Source organism: Palaemon carinicauda, chromosome 13, assembly GCF_036898095.1.
Source record: "Palaemon carinicauda isolate YSFRI2023 chromosome 13, ASM3689809v2, whole genome shotgun sequence".
In the NCBI taxonomy this organism is placed as follows: Eukaryota; Metazoa; Arthropoda; class Malacostraca; order Decapoda; family Palaemonidae; genus Palaemon; species Palaemon carinicauda.
Window position 1 is genome coordinate 15,981,268 of NC_090737.1, and position 15,298 is coordinate 15,996,565.

The following is a 15,298-nucleotide window of genomic DNA, read 5'->3' on the forward strand; positions in this document are numbered from 1 at the left end:
CCAGTAAGGAAAAACCCAAAAATGTTAAATAAGAAAAACAAACCAACAGCAAAGGAATTGAGACCAATAGCACTCACAAATGTATTATATAAAATATACATGGCTTTTATCAAGGATGAAATAGACGACACCTAAAATGTAATAATGCCATAGAGGATAGTCAAGCGGGATTAACAGAGGGAGGAAGGAATGAAGATAATATCATAGATTAAGTACATGGTCGAAGTAACCTTCAAAATTAGGAGAAAGCTCATAGTTGCCTCTTTAGATATAAAAAAAAAGCCTTTGATTCCATAAAAAGGGAAGTACTGATTGAAACTTTAAAGCATTATAAAGTACATACTTTAAGTATAATAAACTCTATAGCTGAAGTATTTTTGGGAGACTACTACGTAAGACATAGGAGAAAAGGTAGAACAGAAATTGAGCGTAAGTAGTGGAATAAAGCAAAGCTGTACTGGCTCTACAACATTGTGCAAATTAATTACTTATCAGAATATAAAACAAGTAGAAAAGGAAGGTAGTGGTTTTAAAAATGATATTATAAAGCTAGTAGTATTATTTTTTGCTGATGATGTCCTAGTGCTTGCTGAGAATATAGAGGATGCTGAATTAAACATAAGGAAAGTGATAGATATAGGAAAGCAGTTTGGTTTAGACATAGAGATAAAAGTAGCGTACCTATATATAATATGAAGGAGAAACCAGATAAAGTAGAGGGAATAAGAGTAGTAAGCTATATTAAATACCCAGGTATCAAGGTAGATGACAGTAGGAATATGTTCAAAACAGAAAAGTGAAATGATAGTTAAGGCTCAAAGGCTAGCTAGCCTTACATATTTAACCATAGAAAAAAGTTGCCATAAAATACTGATAGGGAAAACTTACTGGAAAAGTGTAGCACTACCTCCTATATTATATGGAACGAATGTAATTAACTTAACAGAAACTGAAATAGAAAATTTGCAGAGAATTGAGAATGGAGAGTGTATAGAAGGATATTAAGGGGTGCAAAGAATACAGCAATTGTAGCCTTGAGAGGGGATGTAGGAGCATCTGCTATGAAAACAAGGGTAATGGTTGGAAAGCTGAGGTACCTTAATAGTATTTATAAGGGAGAAAAGGACATACTAACAGCAATAGTCAATGATATGGAAGAAATAGAGAGGAAGTGGTGGATGCATGTGAAGAAGTATGCTGAAGAATGTGGGATGGCGATGAAAGAAATTAACAGATGTACGAAAGAGGACATGAAGAAGAGAACAAGAGAATGGGACACAAGCAAATAAAAGAGTGAAATAAAGTGCAAGGGGAGCCTAATTCTGTACAAAAACTGGAAAAGTGAAATTAAGGAGGAAGTACTGTATATGACAACACATTTCGTCAATTTTATTATTCAGAGCAAGGGCAAACACATTGACCTTGAATATATATATAAAAAAAAAACAGACACCAAGATGTAAATATAAACTGTGTATTATTCTTTGATGTAGAAGAAAATTCTAACCACTTCATGTTATATTGTCCACAGTTTAGTGATATAGGAGTAAAGGCAATTGAGCTCAAATAACCATACAGTTGGAAAATTCTTTTTTTTTTTTTTTTGTGAAGAGAATATTGAAAATAAGAAAAGTGTACTACAACAAATGTGGATGAAAAGAGGAAAACTAGTGAAAATAAGGAACATACAAAACTAAAAGACACAGAGGGCGCGTTACAAAGATAAAGCCTCAACGTGAATCTGATCTGAACTGAGTTGTATTGTGAATTTGTTCAGTGTACATCAATGATCAGTGTTGTGTTTTGTTTGTTTAGTGATTAGTGAGTCTTCAAGTCCAATTCTTGTACACTTCCTCAACTTAAAGGAACTTGTCTCACTGTCAGCACGAGGGAAAAGATCAGTTATGTTGAAGGCCAATGATTGAGGAAGAAGAGGTAAAGATACAATTTGCTAAAACGTAAAAAGTTGGAGGAAAAACGTTGGTCTAGGCTACCCATACAGTTATAAGCTGTCTGAAAGGGTTACTGGTATGCCATAGGCATGGAAATGATAATGAACTAATGTTAGACCTCTGGAAAATGAAGCTTGTGTATAGTAATAGTTATACTGTGTGGAAAACATAAAAGTTTGATTTTCTTCCACCTAATCTTTGTAGAAGGGAGAATGAACCAAGCATAACCCAATTATTTGATCAAGAGGAAGAAGTAAAGTATTCCGCAGGTGAGTATATCAGGTTGAATGGTTTTAAAACGATTTTGACTCAAATTTCAATCAGAAATAGGTAATTAGTGGTGAATGTTGTTGTTCGTCGGGACAAGGTAAGATAAGAGTACGGTATTCTAAGGATACGGCTCCTAGGTTAGGTTAGGTGGAGAACCTTAGGTAGGCAACATTCGGTTAGGTGATGTTCTTGTGACTGTATAATGTGGGTTTTCACTGTCCCAACAAACTACAAAGGCCCTGATAATTATATAGAGGTAGGCCTACCCCATCCTAGAAAGCCTACTGCAAACAGTTCCTTTGGTTTTAGTGGGAAAACTTCAGAATACATTGATGTATCTTAACCTAACCTAATGTGGAATGCCAAATCTTAAACTCGCCTGTCCTGTGAGAGAAATCCATTACTTGTCCATAATTTCACATGACTTTGAAAACGACGTGACCACTTACGTACCTGGATGTTGATTAATATGGGTTCTGTTAGGATTAACCACTTATGATTCAATAAGTTTAATCTATACAGTAAAACTTGACCGTTTATTCAATGATTAAATTTGGTAAAACTATAGTTTTAAACGACACTAGATTTTTTTAAACAAAAATATATTTTGCCTACCTTACAGTACACAGTGGTCTTTGAGCAAATTTGACCTTTATTTTTGGTGCAAATGAAAAGTATTAGAGGTACAGAATCTCCATAAGAACAACGATCATTTAGTTAAATTGATCATTGCTCCATTGTGGTTTGCTTGCCTTGAAATTTAACTTTATCTTCTTAATCTTTATTTTTAGCTTGTGGTAGGCTACAATGCTTTGCTGCTCATGTTTGCAACATTAGTGGGTAATTTACTAATATTTATGACTATAGGATGAACAGCAAATAATGTAAATATGAATAGATAAATATATCGATTTATTTACATTATTTGAAAAGACTGTACCTTGAATTAAAGAAACCCGTCAGGTTTCATTTTTACTGTACCCACGATTCTGAACAAAAATAAAGACTGTGAGGCATTTTTGCCCACAATGGATTACCAAAGCACAAGTCCAATACGAGCAACACTTGCAGGCGCTTCTTAATAACATGATTTATTGATAAATATCACTGTAGCCTAGGCCTAATAGTTAATTTCAGGTAGATTTAAGTAAGCCTTTGGCATCGGTCATCTCCGTAACAGATTATTGAGTAAAAAATTATTAAATGTCCAATGTTGATTGAAACTGTAATGCTGGTATTACCTTAACTACTAAAAATATTAAAAGTTACTAAGTATTTGACATACTGTATGTATTTTCTATCAACACAACATACAATGAAGTTTGTACATCAGTCTTATCCTCCCGACACTGATCTTGCTGAATCACTTTTTTTTATGTGTAGGCTAACTTTGTTCGGAAATGAACAGTTTTTGCTTTTTATAACGATTTTAATTTTTTTAATTTCTCTTACTATTGAATCTTGTCGCCATGTGCAGCCATCGTCCAGATGACTAATCAGCCATCCGTTGAGATGCGAGGTCTTTTGACTGGCTAGACAGTATAACATTGAATCCTTCTCTCTGGTAACGGTTCATTTTCCCTTTGCCCACATATTCTCAACGAATAGTCTGGCCTATTCTTTTACATATTCTCTTGTCCTCATACACCTGACAACACAGATTAACAAACAATTCTTCTTCACCCAAGTGGTTACTGCACTATAATTGTTCAGTGACCACTTTCCTTTAGGTACGGGTAGTAGAGACTTTGACAATGGTAAGTAGCTCTTCTAGGAGAAAGACACTCTAAAATCAAACCATTGTTCTCTAGCCTAGGGTACTGCCATAGCCTTTGTACCATGGTCTTCCACTGTCATGGGTTAGAGTTGTACACTCTGCCACACTATTCTGTCTTATTTCTCTTCCTCTTGTTTTGTTCAAGTTTTTATAGTTTATATAGGAGATATTTGTTTTAATGTTACTCTCTTTAAATATTTTATTATAATAAGAGAAGTTTTGAGCTGTGGGAAATAGTCCTTTTTCATTATTACCTCCTGTGCAACAATTTAGATTATCGGACTATTGTGAGTAACCTAATTTCACACCTCCCAAGAATAAGGTAAATTTCTTAGTTCATGGTAAGGACACTGCATCCTGGGAGTGGGTCACAGGTAGGGAGTAATGTCCCTCAAGTAATTAAGGACAAGTCGTCTAGATTAGGTTAGGAGGGGATCTTTTGACCAGGATGTATCCCTGTGTTTGTCTCCCCAATGAAATATGCTTTTAAGGTGTATTTTAGTAGTTTTGATAAGTTTTGCAAAAATCACCTACACTTCCAAACTGTCAGTTTTGGGTATTAATTAATATCATAAATATTTGTAACACATGAAATTACGTCTTAAAACCACATTTCACCATGTTTACTGGTGGTGGTGTTAGCGTATATATAATGACAAATTATTTTCTGTTTCATATCTCATATCTCATTAAGAAAGTCTGAACAATAGGGCTAACTGTAAGTTTGAATAGATTTTTGATCACTTATTGCATCCTATATCCACTCAGTGATAAATTATATAGAGTAAAAGTTACTCAATGTATCTTGAAACCTTAGAAAATAATGTTTTAGATTTCTTATTAATAATTTGAAGATTTCCCTAAATTTTGGCATTCAGTACTCTAATGATTCTCTTTATTACAACTTTTGTTGTGATTAGCAAATGTTGCCTAGGATACTGTATATCTTTGTTTTTAAACACTGCTGTGTGGATGAAGAAGGAGCGTTAAACCCCCCCCCCCCCCCACTAGCTAAAACGTATCCTGTTGATTTCTTTATAACTACAGCATGATGGGAAATGCAGTCATTGTTACATAGAAATCAAGAATGAAATACCTGTTGTTCCTTCACAGGAAGGAGTTACCTGTTGTTCCTTCACAGGAAGGAGTGTGTTTTCAACTTGGGTGTGACTCAGCTCCAGGAATTTATTACAAGATGTCGGCAAGCACAGTGGCCAGCGGGGAAGCTCCCTCCAGAATCCAATATACTGAGTGGCCACATTGTTTACTGTTGTAGGCCTACTCCCCGCTCTGTTGTCTGGCTGTTTTAATATTTTTTTTTCTCTAGATAATAGCTGGCTGTTCTTTATTGTGCGAGTGAGTTATGTTGTAACTAATAGACGAGGTGAATGCAACTAACCTTATTTGGACAAGAATGTAAAAAAAAATTCAAACAAAATAATTTCTGTAAAGACAGGCTTAAACAGATTCTGTTAACAGTGAGGTGTAGAGCGAGGTATACAATAAAGAAGAAAATACTGTTACAGTGTGCGAGCATGTGTGAAACACGTGCGATACATGGCTCCCTCTCTAAAAAGGACATACAGTGGTACCTCTACATACGAATTTAATCCGTTCCACAACCGACTTCGGATGTAGAAAATGTTCGGATGTCGAAACGAATTTTCCCATAAGAATACATTGAAATAGGATTAATCCGTGGTTGAGCCCAAAACCTATGATAACTTCTTAATAAACTACTACACATAATTTCCCATGAGAATAATGCACACTAAATTAGATAATAGACATGTAAAAAAGAAGAATTATCAAAAAATGATAATAAGAAACGGGTTTTTGGCGTCACTTTACCTTAGAAACTCCAGCGCAGGTGTTGTTGGTCTTGCTACGCAGAGAGGAGACGGATGGGCGGCGAGGAGGTAGAGAGGTTAACTACGATAAACGTACACTACCGTAACTTATTCTAACTTACACTAAGTGAACTTTAACATAACTTAGCTTATTTTTTTTTTATTTTTATGTTTTATATTTTTTTTACATTTTCTTTTTTTCTTTTTGATGATTAATTTTAATCACTTTCACTCTCTACACTTAAAATTGATTGAATTTCTTTCGCTTCACTCTTTGCCGTTTTCTTTGTTTCACTTTCTTTCGCTTCACTCTTTGCCGTTTTCTTTGTTTCACTTTCTTTCGCTTCACTCTTTGCCGTTTTCTTTGAATCACTTCCATCCTCTTCATCACGAGTTCGCTTCGTAGTCTTTTTAAAGAAACTATCGATAGATAGTTGCTTGGTACGGCTTTTCAGAATGTTTCGAAAGTGAGTTAGGCAAACATCATCTAACTGCGCAACTACACGACAAACCTGCAATTTTTTGGGGTGGTATTTGTCGATGAAGTCGACCACGTCTTGATATTTTCCTAACACCTCTTTTATTTGCGCCGAACCTAACACATGTTCTACCTCCTCGATCCCTTCCTCGTCATCACTCATGTGCTCAGACATAACATGGAGTTCCTTGAACTCCTCTGTGGTAAGTTCGTCGTGATGTTCGGCGACGAGTTCCGTGACGTCATCTTCGTCGACCTCCAGACCCATTGACTTGCCAAGGGAGACAATTTCCTCTACGTCTTCCGCTGCACCCACCACGGGATCAGGTTCGGGGTCAAAACCTTCGAAATCTCGGGGAGAAACTGCATCAGGCCACAGCTTCTTCCAGGCAGAATTGAGGGTCCGTCGAGTTAATCCCACCCAAGCCTGATCTATGATCTTCAAGCAGTGCACGATGTTAAAGTGGCTCCTCCAAAATTCACGCAAAGTTAAGTTGGTGCTTTGCGTGATATTAAAGCACTGCTTAAATAAGTGCTTGGTGTACAGCTTCTTAAAATTAGAGATGACTTGCTGGTCCATGGGCTGGAGGATAGAGGTGGTATTCGGTGGAAGATACAGCACCTTTATGAACTTGAATTCTTCGAAGATATCATCTTCAAGTCCGGGGGGGGGTGAGCGGGTGCATTGTAAAGGCATAGCAGGCACTTTAAAGGAAATTTCTGTTCATGAAGATACTTCCTCACAGAAGGGACGAAAACTTGGTTAACCTATTGGACAAAGAATTGCCTAGTGACCCAGGCCTTCGAGTTGGATCGCCAGAAAACATGAAGCTGGTCCTTATCGACGTTGTGTGCCTTAAAGGCCCTAGGGTTCTCGGAATGGTAAACCAGTAAGGGCTTGACTTTAAAGTCCCCGCTAGTGTTGGCACATAGGGCAAGAGTCAACCGATCCTTCATTGGCTTATGCCCAGGCAATTTCTTCTCTTCGGCGGTGATGTAGGTTCGACTGGGCATCTTCTTCCAAAACAGCCCAGTTTCATCACAATTAAACACTTGCTGCTCTACGTAGCCTTCTTCCAGCACGATCCTTTCAAAGTTCTTGACAAAATCAGCTGCAGCCTTTGTGTCCGCACTAGCAGCTTCTCCGTGGCGAACGAACAACTGAATGAATCCCGGACCGTTTCTTAAATTTCTCAAACCAGCCACGAGATGCCTTGAAATCGTCTGAGGAAGGTTCGGTTGAACTCTCCCCAGCATCACCCCCAGAGCTCTCCTCCTTCAAGTTCGTGAAGATGGCGTGCGCCTTCTCGCAGATGATGGTTTCGGTGATGGTGTCGCCAACAATCTCTCTGTCCTTGATCCAGATTAGCAGAAGTCATTCCATCTCTTCTATGATAGGGCTACGGCGTTTTGAAATAATGGTGATCCCCTTAAAAGGTTTCACTGCTTTAATAGCTTCCTTCTGTTTAAGGATTGTCGAGATCGTTGACATATTACGGCCATATTGTTTAGCAAGTTCACTCACGCGGACGCCACGCTCATGTTTTTCAATAATTTCCTGCTTTACGTTTAAAGAAAGCATTTCCTTCTTCCTTTTCTCACCACTACCACTACCACTTGCAAAACTAAGCCTTTTAGGACCCATACTTTACGTAAATTACCGTAAAAGGATGCGCGTAAAAAAATCACAATTAAAACTACAATTATAGCAGAACGCACAGGGCATAACCAGGAAGCCGACGAGAACAGAGGACTGACCCAAGCCGCGCTAATTGAGGGTCCCTCCAAGGTCGAAGTGCTGCCTTCTATCGGCGGAAATAAAAAACACATCAGGCGCTATGAGTACCGACTACGCGTACGAGTATTGTTTACTCCGGGTGTCGAAAAAAAAATTCGGGTGTAGAGTAGGAACGTGTTCGAATTGTACTTCGCGTGTCGAAAAATTCGGATACAATTTCAGGTGTAGAGTCAAAAATTTGCTCGAATTTTACTTCGGATGTTGGAAAATTCGGATGTAGAGATTCCACTGTACATGTGAAATGAGGTGTCCTGCCCTTCAGAGGCATACTATAGGGGGGTCATCTTGCAGGAGATATGCAGGTTTTAGGCAATCAATGGAGACCCAATCTTCTTTGCCACGAATTTTGATTAAGAAAGCCTTTGGATTGTGACAGATCATGTGGAAGGGGCCCGTGTAAGGGCCGTTAGCGGTGCCATGCAAACGTGCATAGAAGAGTGCATATTTGTCAGTATGTGTTGCTTAGCTGGGTGCTTGAAAGTCTGGTGGTAGGGAGTAAATTTTCCCCTAACGTCACATGGGTACTGAAGATTGTCTCCTGTTTGCGGGTTTCTTTTTTAATTCTTCTTTGTTTTTTCTTTTTTTTTTCTTTTCTTCAGCGCTTACAACTGACGTTGGAGTGCAAAGTCAGTTACTGCTGGTGCGGATGGCGCTTTAGCCGTCTACAAGGTCTTCCTCTAACCTTCCGTTCGCCCGTCTGAGGGCATTCTCCTGACGACGAGTCCTCTCGCCATTTGCCCATCTTGTCGTCACCCAACGATCCACAATCTCTCTCTCTCCTCACAGGCAGTGCTCACCCCCCGTTTACAATGCTCGCCTGCTACGGATCACAAAACTAGGAACGATTGTCACCCCATGGCCAGCTCTCTGTCTGCTCTCCGATTGCCAGGATGACACCGATTATCTTCTCGTCCTTCCCGGCGATCCCCCTCAGGACGCCATTCTCGACGATCAATGCTTGCCACAGAGATCGAAGGTTACTCATAATCTCGCCGCTCTTCTTCAAGAAGATGTTCACGATCATGAGATCAAAGGTTATCATGATCTCGATGCTCTTCTTCTAGAAGACGATCAGAGTCACAAGCTAAATGCTCACGTTCACGAGATCGAAGGTCACTCTCGATCTCGGGACTCTTCATCTAGAAGACATTCACTCAAGCTAGAAGCTCATGATTACGAGCTAGATGCTGAAGATCATGAACTGGACGCTCACAATCATGAGCTAGACATTCACAATCACAAACAAGATGCTTCTCTTTATGAGGCAGACGCCCTACAGATGTTGGTTGCCTCCCATCCGCGAGAGTCTTCCTTCACATGACCAATCAGTCTTTCCTTTGTGGATTTCTCCGGAAGGAATTGGATTCGTCCATTCCCATCTTTTGTTTAGGTAATCCCTTCAGGGGGAACCCAGACACAAGCCTCGGCTTTGTTTTTCAAGCAACACTTTATGTCAACCTTCAATTTGAGATAGAGCCCATTAAAGGGAGGCAGAGAGTGCTGCCCAGAGGTTCCCCTCCAGGTGTGGGACCTTCCCCTTCCGAGGGGGAGAGTCTCTACACAATCGCTGTTCAGCAATCTTCCTGCTTGAGAGGAGAATAGCCTACGGTGGCAGATCATAAGCTAGAGGCTCACGATCACGAGCGAGATGCTCACGATTACAATCACGAGCTAGACGCTTATGAATGAGATGCTCACGATTACAATCACGAGCTAGACGCTTATGAATGAGATGTTCACGATCGCTAGTGAGACGCTCATGATCGCGAGCGAGACGCTCATGATCGCGAGCGAGACGCTCATGATCGCGAGGCAGATGCTCTTCCTTAGAGGATGTCAACCCTCCAGTTTGTCGAGCGCCAGCTGATCACGGATCGTTAACCCGCTGATTTCCAGCTCATATGTCGACGATCTCCGATCTTATCGATCGCCAATCATCACATCTCCGATCACTTGCTCACCGATCCTCGATCGTCAGCTCTCCGATAGTCAGTCAGCAGTTCGCTGATTACCGATAGTAATTTTCTGATTGCCAATCGTCATTCAAGGACTGCTGATCGTCATTTCCCGATCGTTACCTTGCCAATTGCCGATTCCCCTTTTAGCTCAACGGTCGTCAGATCACTGATCACCATATAGCATACAGTACTCCTACAGGAGAGTACCCATTAGCGTGTTCTTCAGCCTCTTCATAGAGGAGCATGGACATTAGTATGTTCTTACAGGAGTGCGCTCACTCTTATGGTGGGTGGGCTACCCTTACCTGTTCGTGTGTTCTCTTACGAGAGAGCGTTCTCTTCAGCTCGCTCGCGTGGTCCTCCAATCTCTCCTGTGGCTTTCTAATCCGTTTGTAAGTTCGCTCCTGTTCATAGTGCATGCATGCTCTCACCTGTTTGTGTGCTGATACTTCTATCATCTCGGCTATTTGCGTGAGCCCATTATATTGTTCTTATAGGAGTGCTACCTCCCCTGTTTGTGCTTGCACCCATTAGTATGCTTGGATATGTCCTTTTGGGAATCATCTCTACTTGTCTGGAGTTTGAAGTAGACATGTCCTCTACATGAAATTCGACCTTCAGCTTTTGATGTAACCAAGGTGTTACAGTCTTTGAAGAGAGTTCTTTAAGACCTGTTGAGGCGAACCTAAAATAGTGACCTTAACCTGAAAACTATTTTTCTGCTTGCCTTGGCTTCTACGAAGCAGATAGGCAAATTACACAGACTCTTGTATTCATTATCTCTTTCTAAGCATTGAAGGCTTGTTTTTTGCTTTTGTTTCCTATTTCTTAGCGGAAACTCAAAATCCATCAATCCTGGATTCAAGGTTTTCATCTTTTACAGTATCTTCAAAGTATCTGACAATCCGGATGAGTTACTTTTGTGTACAACAAGGGCTCTAAGGTGCTACCCTAAAAGAACCCAAGCTGCTAGACCAAGGTTACAGAACCTGTTCGTAAGCATTGGTAGAGTATAAAGTCTCATTTTGGCTGCAAGAGACTATTATCAGAGCATTACACCATAGATCCCTGAATGCATCAGAATAAGTTACGGTATGCACTGAGTGCAGAGGAGTTGGTGGTACTCTTGCTTTCTAGAAAAATATCTGGGTGGCTCAAGTTTTATATGTGGAGTATTGAAGTGTCAGACCACCTTTACTGTGTAGTATTTGCGGGACTATACTCACAGGTCTTTAAATAAGTTTTTAACTCAGACCTGTGGTTGCTGCTCAGCAGTGGTATAGCAACCTTAGCTCCTTTACAGGACAAAATGTATCATGGCTAATGCAGTTACAATGTAATTCTAGGTCAAGAGTGATTGTCGGGCCCTTTTGCTCTCTTCATCCCCTCCCTTTGGGTATAGCTATTAGATTGTTAAGTAGCTGGATGAATGTAGATACAGTAGTACCTTGAGATACGAGCTTAATGTGTTCCGGGACCCGAGCTCATATGTCAATTCGCTTGTATCTTGGATCAATTTTTCCTATATAAAATAACTAAAAGAAAATTAATCCGTTCCCACCCTCTGAAAAAACACCTAAAAACAGTACATTACAGTGGAAAAACATGTTTTTAATTTTCTAATTTATAACCTACGCTCACAAAATAACAAATACGTATTTACTGGTTATGATCTGCAATAAAATGGGACACTTATGGAGTTCTTACCTTCAAGACAGACAGTAGTGACTAACAGCGGTGGGTGCGGAGGAGGAGGGAGAAAGAAAGGGGAGGAGAGAGACTTGATGGCAACACTTTCGGTACGCTACACTTTTGCAACACTAGGCTATGTAACACAACTTAAACTTTGAATTTAACTTAAATGAAATTAGCTTACTGTACACATTTAAAAATAAATGTTAATCTTACGTTACTCTAAACTTAATTCCAATTTTGTTTTGTTTTCATTTTCATTTTTTTACTTTGCTTCTTCCAGCTTGGCTCTTTTTGCCTTGCTTGTTGACTCGCTTTCACCTTCACTTTTTGCCGGCCTTTTTAAAAGGAACCTATCTAGGGATGTTTGCTTTTGTCTCCCCTTCAAAATGTCACGAAAATGACGTACATAAGTGTCGTCACAAAAGGCTAACGCACAACCACACGCCAACTTGTCCGGGTGCCTCTTTTCCATAAAATCAGAAATCTGCCACTTCGCTAACATGTCTCTGATTTCCTTCGTAGAAAGGCAGTCCTCCTCTTCCACCTCCTCCTCGCTACTGAGCTCCTGCAACACCTTCGAATGTTGCATCTCCTGGAGCTCGATCAATTCCTGTGTCGTGAGCTCTCCCTGATGCTCCTCGACAAGGTCGTTTACGTCTGCCTCATCTACCTCCAGCCCTATGGACTTTCCAAGAGACACGATTTCATCCACCACAATAGTTTCGGGTTCATCAGGATCTGGCGTATCGAACCCTTCAAAGTCCCTCTCAGCGACGGAAGCTGGCCACAATTTCTTCCATGCTGAATTAAGAGTTTTTCGTGTGACACCCTGCCATGCATCGTCAATAATTTTAAGCAATGGACGATATTGAAATGTTCCTTCCAAATTTCACGAAGGGTGAGATTGGTGTTTTCTGTGACATTGAAGCATTTCTTGAACAAATGCTTCGTGTACAGTTTTTTAAAGTTGAAAATTACTTGTTGGTCCATGGGCTGGAGGAGTGGCGTGGTGTTGGGCGGGAGATAAAGGACCTTGATGAACCTGTACTCATCAAGAATGTCCTCTTCGAGACCAGGAGGGTGACCAGGGCATTGTTAAGGACCAGGAGACATTTCATTGGCAGGCTTTTCTCAGCCAAATATTTTTTGACTGCCGGACCAAAGCACAGATTAACCCATTCTGTGAAGAAATGCCGCGTAACCCAATCCTTAGCATTAGTGCTCCACATCACTTGCAGTTTTCCTTTCAAGATCCTTTGGCTCATGAAAACACGTGGGTTTTCTGAGTGGTACACCAGTAGTGGCTTGACCTTACAGTCACTGCTGGCATTGTCACACAAGGCTAGAGTTAACCGGTCCTTCATGGTTTATGGCCTGGTAGTCTCTTCTCCTCTGCCACGATGAATGTTCTCCTAGGCATCACCTTCCAGAAAAGGCCAGTTTCATTGCAGTTGAACACTTGTTGGGGCATGTATCCTTGTTCTGCGATAACTAAGGGAAAGGTTTTGACATAGTCCACCGCGGCTTTCGAGTCGGAACTTGCTGCTTCCCCATGTCTCACAACCGAGTGTATCCCAGTCCGTTTTTTGAAATTATCCAACAGGCCACGACTGGCTTTGAAGGTTTCCACTGGCGTCGAAGTCTCTCCTCTCTCTGCTGCTTACTTTCCTTTAAAGTCATTGTAGATTCGTTGGCTTTTTCACAGATGATAGTCTCGGTCACGCTATCTCCCGCCAACTGTTTGTCCTTTATCCATATTAAAAGAAGCCTCTCCATCTTGTCATGAATATCACTGCTCTGCTTGGAAAGGATGGTTAGTCCTTTGGAAGGCTTGGTGCTCTTTATAGCATCCTTCTGCTTGAGGATGGTACATATTGTTGATGTACTCCTCTCATATTGGCGAGCCAGCTCAGTCACTTGTACACCACTCTCGTGTTTTTCGATTATTTCGTGCTTCATCTCGATTGTTATCATATGCTTTTTCTTTTCACTACCCTTGTTTGCACTCGCTTGCTTTGGACCCATTGCTTATTCACTTAATTCTGTACTGATTAACGCAGAAAAAACATGTAAAAAATGCAAACACTACGGCCGATGCTCGGAGATAACCTTACGCGACGGAGATCTGACGGAAAGAGCGAGCGATGCTGTCCTCGTGAGCAGCCTCTTGCACACTTGGCCACCTAGCGGCCACATAGGGAACCACTTCGTATCCTCGTATCTCAAATTTCTCTCGTATCTCAGGGCAAAAATTTGCTCGAAAATTTCTTCATATCTCAAATTTCTTGTATGTTGGGACACTCGTATGTCGAGGTATTACTGTATAGGTACGCATCATCTTAAGCTAGTTGTTTTTTCTATTGATAGTAAATAGAAGTGTTTAGTCTACCATCCTCCTTATGAGGGGCAGGATGAATATGTCCAGGCAAATCTACCAAATTATTTATGCCTTACTTGACAAAATTAATAGTGTAAGAAAAAGAGATTTCCTTTATACAACAGACTTTGTTGCCTGAAGCGTGAACCTGATGGTACTTTTGACCCTGGTTTGCAATGTGTCTACGATGCTATTCTCCTCACCTTATGAGGTTAGAGGTCAGTAATCCCTGTATTTTAGTCAGTTTGGTAATAGGAATTAATCCCACCTAAGGGTGAGTCTCCTATAAAGGACAAAGGTTTGTATTCGTGTAGGAACAAATCACAAATTTAAGAAGTACGGGTAATTCGTGTTTTTCCTAAGTCCTATGACTCAACTTCCTGCCATCCCCTTCCCCGGATGTCTTGATCCAATCAAAGTGACTGTTAAAAGTACGACTTGGGAGCAGGGCTTCCTTGCCACAGGCCGGTAATTACCAGGTACTGCTGACACCCTGTTATAAGTTTTAACTGCAGATTTCCAACTGTGTGCTTGAATCAGTCACCTATTAAAGGACCTTGTCGTAGCTACACAAACCTGAATCCTTTAGGTTAAACTCATCTCCCCAAAAAGTTCGTAAGCGAAGAGCTTGTGACAGGCTGGGTGGGTTGGGGGGGGGGTTGCTCCTAGCTTTCGCTGCCACCTGTCTCTTAAATGTTCGTTAGATAATTCAACAACCGTCCAGCTTGTGCTGAAAATACTCCCTACTTGAAGGACTTAGATTTGTATAGCTAGGAAAGATACAAATTACTTTAAAAAAAATGTTATGTATGGTTGTAACTTCAGAGAAACGCATAAGCAAATGACTTGGCTGTTAATCTCAATTTGAGTGTAATTATAGTTTCCTCTTGCCATTTAAGGCCCTTGCAGCTCAGTACAGCTTTGAAGTCTTTTGGAGATCATTGTGATAAGAAAAATAATAAACGTAAGTTTTCATAAGCTGGTCAAACTAAATTTTTCTAAATATCTCTGGCTTCATTGAGATTTGTTGAGGCAAGGCTAGAAAAGATAATAGGAATATTTTAAATCTGGCGTTAATGCTATAACTACTGCCACTAGAAGTCTAATTAACCACAAGCAGTATAGTGGCAGTTAAACTATCGA

The 15,298-nt window shown here is 40.4% G+C and overlaps 1 long non-coding RNA gene across 1 annotated transcript in view; it reads left to right on the forward strand.

The window, feature by feature from the left end:
* The first annotated feature begins 1,773 nt into the window (after positions 1 to 1,773).
* LOC137651893 (uncharacterized) overlaps positions 1,774 to 15,298 on the forward strand; it is a 238,521-nt gene continuing 224,996 nt past the window's right edge. The window contains exon 1 of the long non-coding RNA XR_011046124.1: positions 1,774 to 2,221. This is a non-coding gene — a long non-coding RNA (uncharacterized lncRNA). The remainder of the gene's footprint in view (positions 2,222 to 15,298) is intronic.